This window comes from Pistacia vera, unplaced genomic scaffold (genome assembly GCF_008641045.1).
Source record: "Pistacia vera cultivar Batoury unplaced genomic scaffold, PisVer_v2 Contig67, whole genome shotgun sequence".
NCBI classification, from domain to species: Eukaryota; Viridiplantae; Streptophyta; class Magnoliopsida; order Sapindales; family Anacardiaceae; genus Pistacia; species Pistacia vera.
This window is the reverse complement of record NW_022196523.1, coordinates 683,599-692,757: the sequence shown is the minus strand read 5'-3', so window position 1 is coordinate 692,757 and position 9,159 is coordinate 683,599. Positions and strand designations below refer to the sequence as shown.

Genomic DNA, 9,159 nt, shown 5'->3' with positions numbered 1-9,159 from the left:
ATGTCATAAACAATTGGTGTAAACTTTAGTGAACAAATTTAATTTCAGCAAACGAATTGGTTGGCCGTTGCAGCCAATGCACTTTTTACCTTGAGGAATAGGGAGGGATATTGCCATGCTAGAATATGAAATTGTTAGGTATTTGAACCCCATCAATCTCTTGGGAATCCCATTTTTTAAATAAAATTTAGAGTAATGCTATTGATATCCCTTTTTTTAATCTTTTTGGAACCTAATTTGAAATTTAACTTAGTAAGATTTATAAATAAATATAAACAAACCTCGGCCATTTATAAAATAATCTTTTAATTTCAAATATTATACTTTATCAATTTTTATATCAGGGCTACTCAAAATCCAATCAGATCCAATTAATCCGGTCCAAACCGATCCAATTTTGATCGGTTTTGATGATTTAATTGGATTGGATGAAAAATTTGAAAATCTAATTGGATTTGCTAAGTAAATCCAATCCAATTATATTTATATAACTTTATAAATAAAATAAAAAAGCCTAGGGTCAACTAAGTAAATATCTAAATTTAAATTATAATATTTGACCTAAAAATATTAAGGTTGTATGCTAATCTTTGCCAAAGTAATTAAACCTTTAACTTGGAGGTAAATATTTTAGGGCATGATTATTTTTCATTACGAGTTGCAGACTTGTAGTTGCATCATACCAAGAATTGAATCCCATTCTTTTACTTTCTTTAATCTAAGGCAAGTCTTTGTCTTGTTTTATATTTTCATGGCTCACAAAATAGATTTTTCTTTTCTTTACAATCATTTGGTCTTTATCTACAAAGCGAGTTTGGGTTTTACAATTTTAATATTAGTTTCTTCAAGATGGCTTTTATCCTGTAAAGGTGCTTGGTTAATTATTTTCATTGAAATTTTAGATTAAAATTACATTAAACTATGTGACTATCGTTATAATCAACAACATTATAAAAAACCCAGCACGTATAACTTTCTCAACACGCCTCAGCCTCACTCCAACGGCTCTTTTATACCAGACTCAAAAGTTTTCCTATTCTACTTTCTTCTTTATTCAATCATTCTTATTAAGTTACGCTTTTACACATAAATTCATCAATTTTTCTCTGCTCTTTTCGTTGATTTTATTATCTTTTGATCCCAAGATCTTTCAAACTGAAGTTACTCGATTTTGAAGGGTTTATTTTGTTTTTTAAGTGTTTGTTGTCAAGTGTTCTTTAATGGGTTTGCTTTGTTTCTTTGCTAAAACATTTGTAGTTTATTCTGGGCTTTAGTAATATACTAATAAGTATTCTGTGATGAGTTCGTTGTGTGCTCAGTGGGCAGATATTTGTAATTTATTTTGTTTCATAGTGTTTATTGTTAAAATGTTTTGTAATGGGTTTGGTTTGTGTTCTTTGTTGGGATTCAGAGAGTCACGGATATAGTGTTTTTCGCGGTTGATCTGCACTTTTGGCTACTATGAGTGTGGAGGGGCGAGTTTATGTCTGGAAGATATGTGAAGGTCCAGATGAACAAGATAAGCCACAAATTACAAGCTTTTTGATAATAATCAAAGCCTATTGTGTTCTTTAAACATGCAAGATTATTCATTGAAGATTCAAGAAGCCATAGCCTTACAAGGAGGACAACGTTCGGCCCAAGTACTTAAGAAGGCTCACAAACTTGTCCAAGATATGTTAAAAGTCCAAGATATAGCATAAGCCCTTTTGTGTAACCCAATCCGTGGAGATCAAGAGGGGAGAAACTTAATTGATCCAAGCCCAATGTGTGGATGCTATTTGATTCAATTTGGGTGAAGGAAATTAAGTAAAATACAATTAGGGACATAAATCCTTAATTTAAGGAGTGGTTGTCCTTTGCATTAAATGGGTATAATTTGCATTTTGTAATTGAATGGTGAAAAATTAGTCCTTAATATTTTTGTGTAAGGTTTTGTAATATTTATTAAGACATTTCTCAACTTTTGTAAGGCTTATATAAAAGCCACTCTTTCATAATATGAATTAGAAAATGAATATTGAATGAATAGTATTCTCATGGAGAATTGTGTTTATCTTCTTTGAATTCCTTTACCCAAGTTTCGGCCAAGCTCGGTGGTAGATTGATTTTCAAGTCAGTGGAGTTCCTTTAAGCTTGAATGATCCTTGGCAATCTATCTTGTAAGTTATTCCCATTTGGTTACCATTCATCTCACTTTTCGGGTTTGGCTTGTTTTGTTGTGTTACAAATTTGTATTGTACATTTCAAGTGGAATGAGTTTGTGTTCATTGAGGCTAGATAAAAGGTGTTGTTCTAAAGTGTTATAAAGTGTTCTGAATCTTTGGTTGTTTTGCATTTTCAAATGTTTTTGGGTTTTCTGCTTTTTAAATATTTTTTTTTTTGGTAAGTAAGCTTTTATAGAAAGGGAAATAATGTATAAAATGCCTAAAAGTCGGCCAACCTACCTCAGGACAAGCCCTGGGTTAGAAGTAAAGGAATGATACTATCTAAGTCTACCCCTAATCTTCTCTTTTTCCCATTCTTCTTGTCAAAGGAATGGAACCAAGTGGAGATTAAAGATTACAATGAATCCCACCTACCACAAGACATGCCCTAGGTTAGGTTCAAAAGTATCAGAATACAAAACCCATATGCATAAGCATTAACAAGAAGAATTCCATAAACATGGACATTAACAAGGTAAGGCCCGATAATGACACAAAGACAAAATACTAGATCAACACCCCAAGTCTTCCAATTGTCAAAGTAGCCTCTTCTAGCACAATCACCCGTCAGGATGTCATATAACCAAATCCCCATACACGACAAAAAACCCATCACATAACAACTAACCATATAATTAGCTCCCTTGGGATGTTTTAAAAATAGACATGGGGAGACCCCATTTCTTGGCAAGTCTTCTATTGTAGGTATACTTTATGATCTTGCCAAAGTCCATAGGTCTCTCCCTCACCACATTCTTGATGGAGTTGTAGACAGTATGTGCATCCTTGCATTCCTCACCAAAAATCCGGCTATTCCTCTCTCTCCAAATAGAGTAAACGGTGGCTCCCAGACTTAGCTTCCCTATAGAGTACTTTAGCTTATTCTTTCTCCACCTACTAGCTATGTGCTCAACATAATCGTTCCAAGGCTGGGTGACATACCCAAGAGAAGAGAGCTCAAGGATTTGGTTCCAAATCCTTTGGGTGAAAGGACAAGCAAAAAAGAGATGATCAATCGTTTCTTGCCCATGATTACAAAAACAACACAAATTGCTAGAAGCTATTCCATACCTCGTCATGTTGTCCTTGGTTTGAAGCCGATCCTTACATGCCATTCACGTGATCATGGAGTGTCGTGGAATAGCTTTTGGGAACCATACAAGGTGATGCCACTCCACTCGATGATGGTGCACACGAGTAACCTCCCAAGCCGATTTTAAAGAGAACTTATCGGATGCATTAGGCTTCCAAACAACCATGTCCTCACCCTCATTTGGATCAAAGTCGATAGAATCCTTCATGTCCATCAAAGCCCAAGAATTAGCTGTTGGCCATCTCCACCTTCTCCCATCCCAAATCTCACACATCTTAGCAAAATGATATAGCCCCGAATCATACACAATGCGGATGTCATATCTATCCTTGAGAAGGCCTCTTGGGTTCCAATTATCGTGCCAAACATAAGTGATATGAACTCCACCAATAATTGTGATGAAACCCGATAACAATGATGGTTTGGAACCCCAAGATCGTGTAGACAAGATTTGTTGAGCCTTGACCCATCACCTAACTAGATGAAAACCAAGACTACGAAGGATTGAAATGCCACACCAAGAAACCTAAGAATCTCTCAAGAATCAAGGTGATAAGTTTGGTTGTTTGAACGCCACAAGATTAACTTGATAAGTTCAAGAGTTCTTTCAGAACGGAGAGGAGCACAAGACCTCACAATGATAATAATTTTCTGAAAACCAAATTTGTCCATTAAAATTCGTAATGCCCATCTATATACTTGAAACAACCCTCCAAGAATAGGAAAAGTCATAATTACAACTTTAAAAGCAACACAAACATCAACATAAACAAGTCCCCACGTTTTTAGGCCTCTTGGACTTCTAGAGGCAACCGAAAAATAACTAAATGACTAAATTCAATGTATTTAACATAACTAGCCAAGACCATCGGCATTCCCCTATTTAATATCCTTGAAACTCAACAAATTCACGCCCTTTAATGGTCAGACCATGCTGGTCACGTTTTTGCATGCTAATTAGCCTCTTCAATTGCTTTGATGACATGGACTAAGCCTTGATTATTATTTGGGCCCATCTTGATCTTTTTAGAATCAGCCCAATTCTCTTGGATTAGCCCATTTAGTGCTTCCTTGAAACGTTTGGCTCTAAGTCTTGTAATTGGGCCGCTAGGAAGTGACAAAGGGTCTTGTGCAAGTTTAGCTCCATTCCCATGTGTATGATCACCTTGTCCATCTCCTTGGTCTGCATCATTCTCCCCCTCTTGAGAAGGATTTGTCCTCAAATCATCACCTACATCAAAAGGAGACAAATCAGCAACATTAAAGCTTGCATTGACACCATACTCACCTGGTAAGTCAAGCTTGTAGGCATTATCATTGATGCGTTCCACTACTTGAAATGGTCCGTCACCCCAAGGTAGGAGTTTTGAACGCCGTTTCTCCAAAAAAACGGTATTTCCTTAAGTGCAACCAAACCAATCTCCTGGTTCAAACACCACCTTCTTGCGTCCTTGTTGGCTTGATAGACATATTGTTTAGTCCTCCTTTCAATGTTCAGCCTTGCCTTTTCATGAATCATCTTTACAAATTCTGCTTTCTTTTTGCCATCTAAGTTCACACGTTCACTCAAAGGTAAAGAAGTTAAATCCAAAGGTGACAATGGATTAGAGCTATAAACAATTTCAAATGGTGAAAACTTAGATGCAGAATGTATACTTCTATTGTAAGCAAATTCAACATGTGGCAAACAATCTTCTCATGTTTTCAAGTTCTTTTTAATGATAGCACGTAACAAAGAAGACAAAGTTCTATTCACTACTTCAGTTTGACCTATCTGTTTGTGGATGACAAGTAGTGGAAAACAACAACTTGGTTCCCAACTTTCCCCACAAAGTCTTCCAAAAGTAATTCAAAAACTTTGCATCCCTATCAGAAACAATGGTCCTAGGCATGCCATGTAACCTAACAATTTCTTTGAAGAACAAACTAGCTATATGTGATGTATCATCGGTTTTATGACATGCAATGAAGTGTGCCATCTTGGAAAATCTATCTACCACCACAAAAACTAAATCTCTCCCCCTCTTAGTCCTAGGTAAACCTGAAACAAAATCCATAGAAATATCAGTCCAAGGTTCACTAGGTATTGGCAAAGGGGTGTACAAACCATGGGGTTTCAACTTAGACTTAGCCTATTTACACGGGATACACTTCTCATAAATTCTTTCCACATCACGCTTCATATAAGGCCAAAAAAAATGATCATGCAAAATTCCTAAAGTCTTAGCTACACCAAAATGACCCATCAAACCACCACCATGAGCTTTTCTCAAAAGCAATTCACGCAAAGAACACATAGTTTATTTTCCCAAAACAAAAATCCATCATGCCTATAAAACTTACCAAACACCACTTTTTCACATGCATTGAACACATCACCAAAATTAGAATCTTTTGCATACAAATCCTTGATGTATTCAAAGCCAAAGCCAAGAAATTTTGTATCTAAAATGGAAATTAAAGCATACCTTCGGGACAATGCATCAGCCACCACATTTTCCTTAACCTGCTTGTGTCTATTCACATAAGGAAATGCTTCCATGAATTCCACCCACTTGGCATGGTATTTGTACAACCTTTGTTGCCCTTTCAAATGCTTCAAAGATTCATGATCTGTGTGAATCACAAATTCCTTTGGCCATAGATAGTGTTGCCAATTTTCCAAAGCCCTTACGAAGGCATACATCTCCTTATCATAAGTGGGGTAATTTAGGACTGCCCCACTCAACTTTTCACTGAAATAAGCAACTGGACGATCTTCTTGCATCAAAACAGCTCCAATACTTATTCCTGAAGCATCACACTCAATTTCAAAAGTTTTAGCAAAGTTAGGTAAAACAAGCAAAGGTGCATTAGTTAACTTTTCTTTGATCAGATTAAATGCCTTTTCTTGTTCTTTCCCCCACTTAAACGGCACATTTTTCTTGATGACTTCAGTAAGAGGGGTGGCGAAGCTACTAAAATCATGCACAAACCATCTATAGAAGCTAGCTAAGTCGTGGAAACTCCTCACTTGGCTGATTGTTGTAGGCGTTGGCCACTCTTGGATTGCCTTTACCTTTTCCTCGTCTACCTTAATTCCTCTCTTACTAACAACAAAACCAAGAAACAGAAGCTTATTTGTGCAAAAGGTGCACTTCTTGAGGTTAGCAAAGAACTTTTCTTTGAATAGAATTTCCAAAACAGATTTCAAATGCATTACATGTTCTTCCAAGTTTTTGCTATAAATTAGGATATCATCAAAATACACAACTACAAATTTGCCAATAAATGCACGCAAAACATCGTTCATCAAACACATAAATGTGCTCGGAGCATTAGTTAAACCGAAAGGCATCACTAACCACTCATACAAACCATGTTTAGTCTTAAAAGCAGTTTTCCATTCATCACCTTCCTTCATCCTAATTTGATGATATTCATTCTTAAGATCAATTTTTGTAAAGACACAAGAACCATGCAATTCATCCAACATATCATCTAATCTAGGAATGAGATGATGATACTTTACAGTTATGTTATTGATGGCTCGGCAGTCAACACATATCCTTCATGATCCATCCTTCTTAGGAACTAATAACACCGGAATCACACAAGGACTCATGCTTTCATGCACATACCCCTTCTCCAATAATTCATCTACTTGCCTTTGAAGTTCCTTGGTCTCCTCGGGATTGCTCTTATAAGCAAGTCGGTTTGGAATTGATGCACTAGGCATGAAATCAGTTTGATGTTCAATCCCTCGGATTGGAGGTAAGCCATAAGGTACCTCTTCGGGAAGGACATCTTCAAACTCCTGCAAAAGAGGAACAATATCGCTCGACAAAGCACTGACGAGATCATTAGTACATAAAAGAGCCTCCTTGTACATGAGTATAATAAGGGGCTGGTGTGAAAATAATGATGTCTTGATCTCACTTTTTTTTGCAATGTAATTGAATTTTTCCTCTCTTACTCTCACTATGGCCGAAATCCTCTCTTTCTTTTTTTTTTCACGCTGATCAATGTTTTTCTCTCTTTCTTTTTTTTCTCAATTTCGGCCTTCCTTTCTTTTTCTTTCTTTTTTTCATTTGATCTTTGTAACTTTAGTTGGTCCTCCATGACCTGTTTTGGAGTTAATGGCACAAGAGTAATAGGTTGCCCTTTAAGAGTGAAAGAATACCTATTTGTGAATCCATCATGCGTAACCCTCAGATCATACTGCCATGGTCTTCCCAACAATAAATGGCATGCATGCATAGGAACCACATTACAAAGCACCCCATCCTCATATTTGCCAATGGATAATGCCACCAACACTTGCTTTGTCACCTTGATTTCGCCACAATCATTCAGCCACTAAAGCCGGTAAGGGCGAGGATGTTTCAAGGTGGTTAAGGCCAATTTCTCCACCAAATAAGTGTTGGCTACGTTTGTGCAACTCCCTCCATCGATAATGACACTGCAAACTTTGTTATTTACAAAGCACCAAGTATGAAACAAGTTCTCCCTTTGCTTACTTTCATCCTCCTTAACCTGCACATTGAGAACTCGCCTTGCCACCAATAAATCTCCAACCACAGCATGTTGCTCATCATCGGCATCCTCCAAAGTTGGCATGTCATCATCATCTACTTCTTCCTCATTCTCCAACTCAAGCTCTCCTTGGGCGTTTATCACCATCACCCTTTTGTTTACACATTAGCTAGCTATGTGTCCCCGCCCCTAACATTTAAAACACTTAATATCACTTGTTTTAGAAGTAGAAGCCTCGGTGCTACCTAGAGTAGTGGCGGTCGTTGGTTTGGCATTCTTAAAGGGTTAAAATTTTGGCTTATTTTGTAGCTACTCATCCCTTTTTGGAGCTGTCTTCCACGGGCTGGTGGTAGCCATAGGTTGTCCCCACCTAGCCAATCCCTTCCGTTTGAATTTTTCCTCCACCTTTATGGCTTGATGCACCATATCCATCAACTCAACATAGTGTTGCAACTCGACTATATCCGCAATCTCACGATTTAAACCGTGCAAAAACCTAGCCATGGTGGCTTCCCGGTCCTCTTCTACATTAGCCTGGATCATAGCTATCTCTATCTCCTTGTAATACTCATCCACACTCTTGGAGCCTTGAATTAACCTCTGCAACTTTTGATACAATCCCCTATAATAGTGGCTGGGTGAAAAATGCTTCCTCATAAGCATTTTCATCTCCTCCTAAGTGTCCACATGTGGTTCTCTATTCCTCCTCCTATTAATCAGTAATTGATCCCACCAAACAATGGCATAATCAGTGAATTCAATTGCGGCCAACTTAACCTTCTTTATCTTTGAGTAGTTGTGACATTCAAACACCATCTCCATTTTAGTTTCCCACTCCAAATAAGCTTCAGGATCATTTTTACCTTGAAAAGATGGGGTTTTAATCTTTATGTTTCCTAAATCATTATCCCTCTTAGGCCTACCCATCCTAGCTTTTCTGTTCCCATAGCCACGCTCAAACCTACCCCGGTTCAAATATGGCTCATCAAACTCCTCCGACTCCGCCTCCGCCTCCGCCTCCGCCTCTTCCCCAACATTTTTCCACGGAACACGCCTACCTTGCTGCCTATTGGGGATGTCTTGTTGCTGTCCCCTAGGAGTTCCCGCTTCTACCCTGTCCAACCTCACGTGAATAAGTTCTAATTCAGCCCTCAACATACTCCTCATTTTCCCTAACAACGCTTGCATTTGGAGGTTCGGATCTGTGGGTTGTCGATATTCTTCAGTTGTGTCTTCTTCTTGATTATGGGACATGTTTAGAATCCTCACAAGCACTCCCTCACGTATTTCACTCAAGAATTGATACACTTGCACTCGTGTTCTCACTCTAAACGATTTTTACCC

At 37.7% G+C, this 9,159-nt stretch overlaps 1 pseudogene; it reads right to left on the bottom strand.

The window, feature by feature from the left end:
- Nucleotides 1-4,253: 4,253 nt before the first annotated feature.
- LOC116112806 lies at nucleotides 4,254-8,484 on the bottom strand (annotated as a pseudogene).
- Nucleotides 8,485-9,159: the final 675 nt, after the last annotated feature.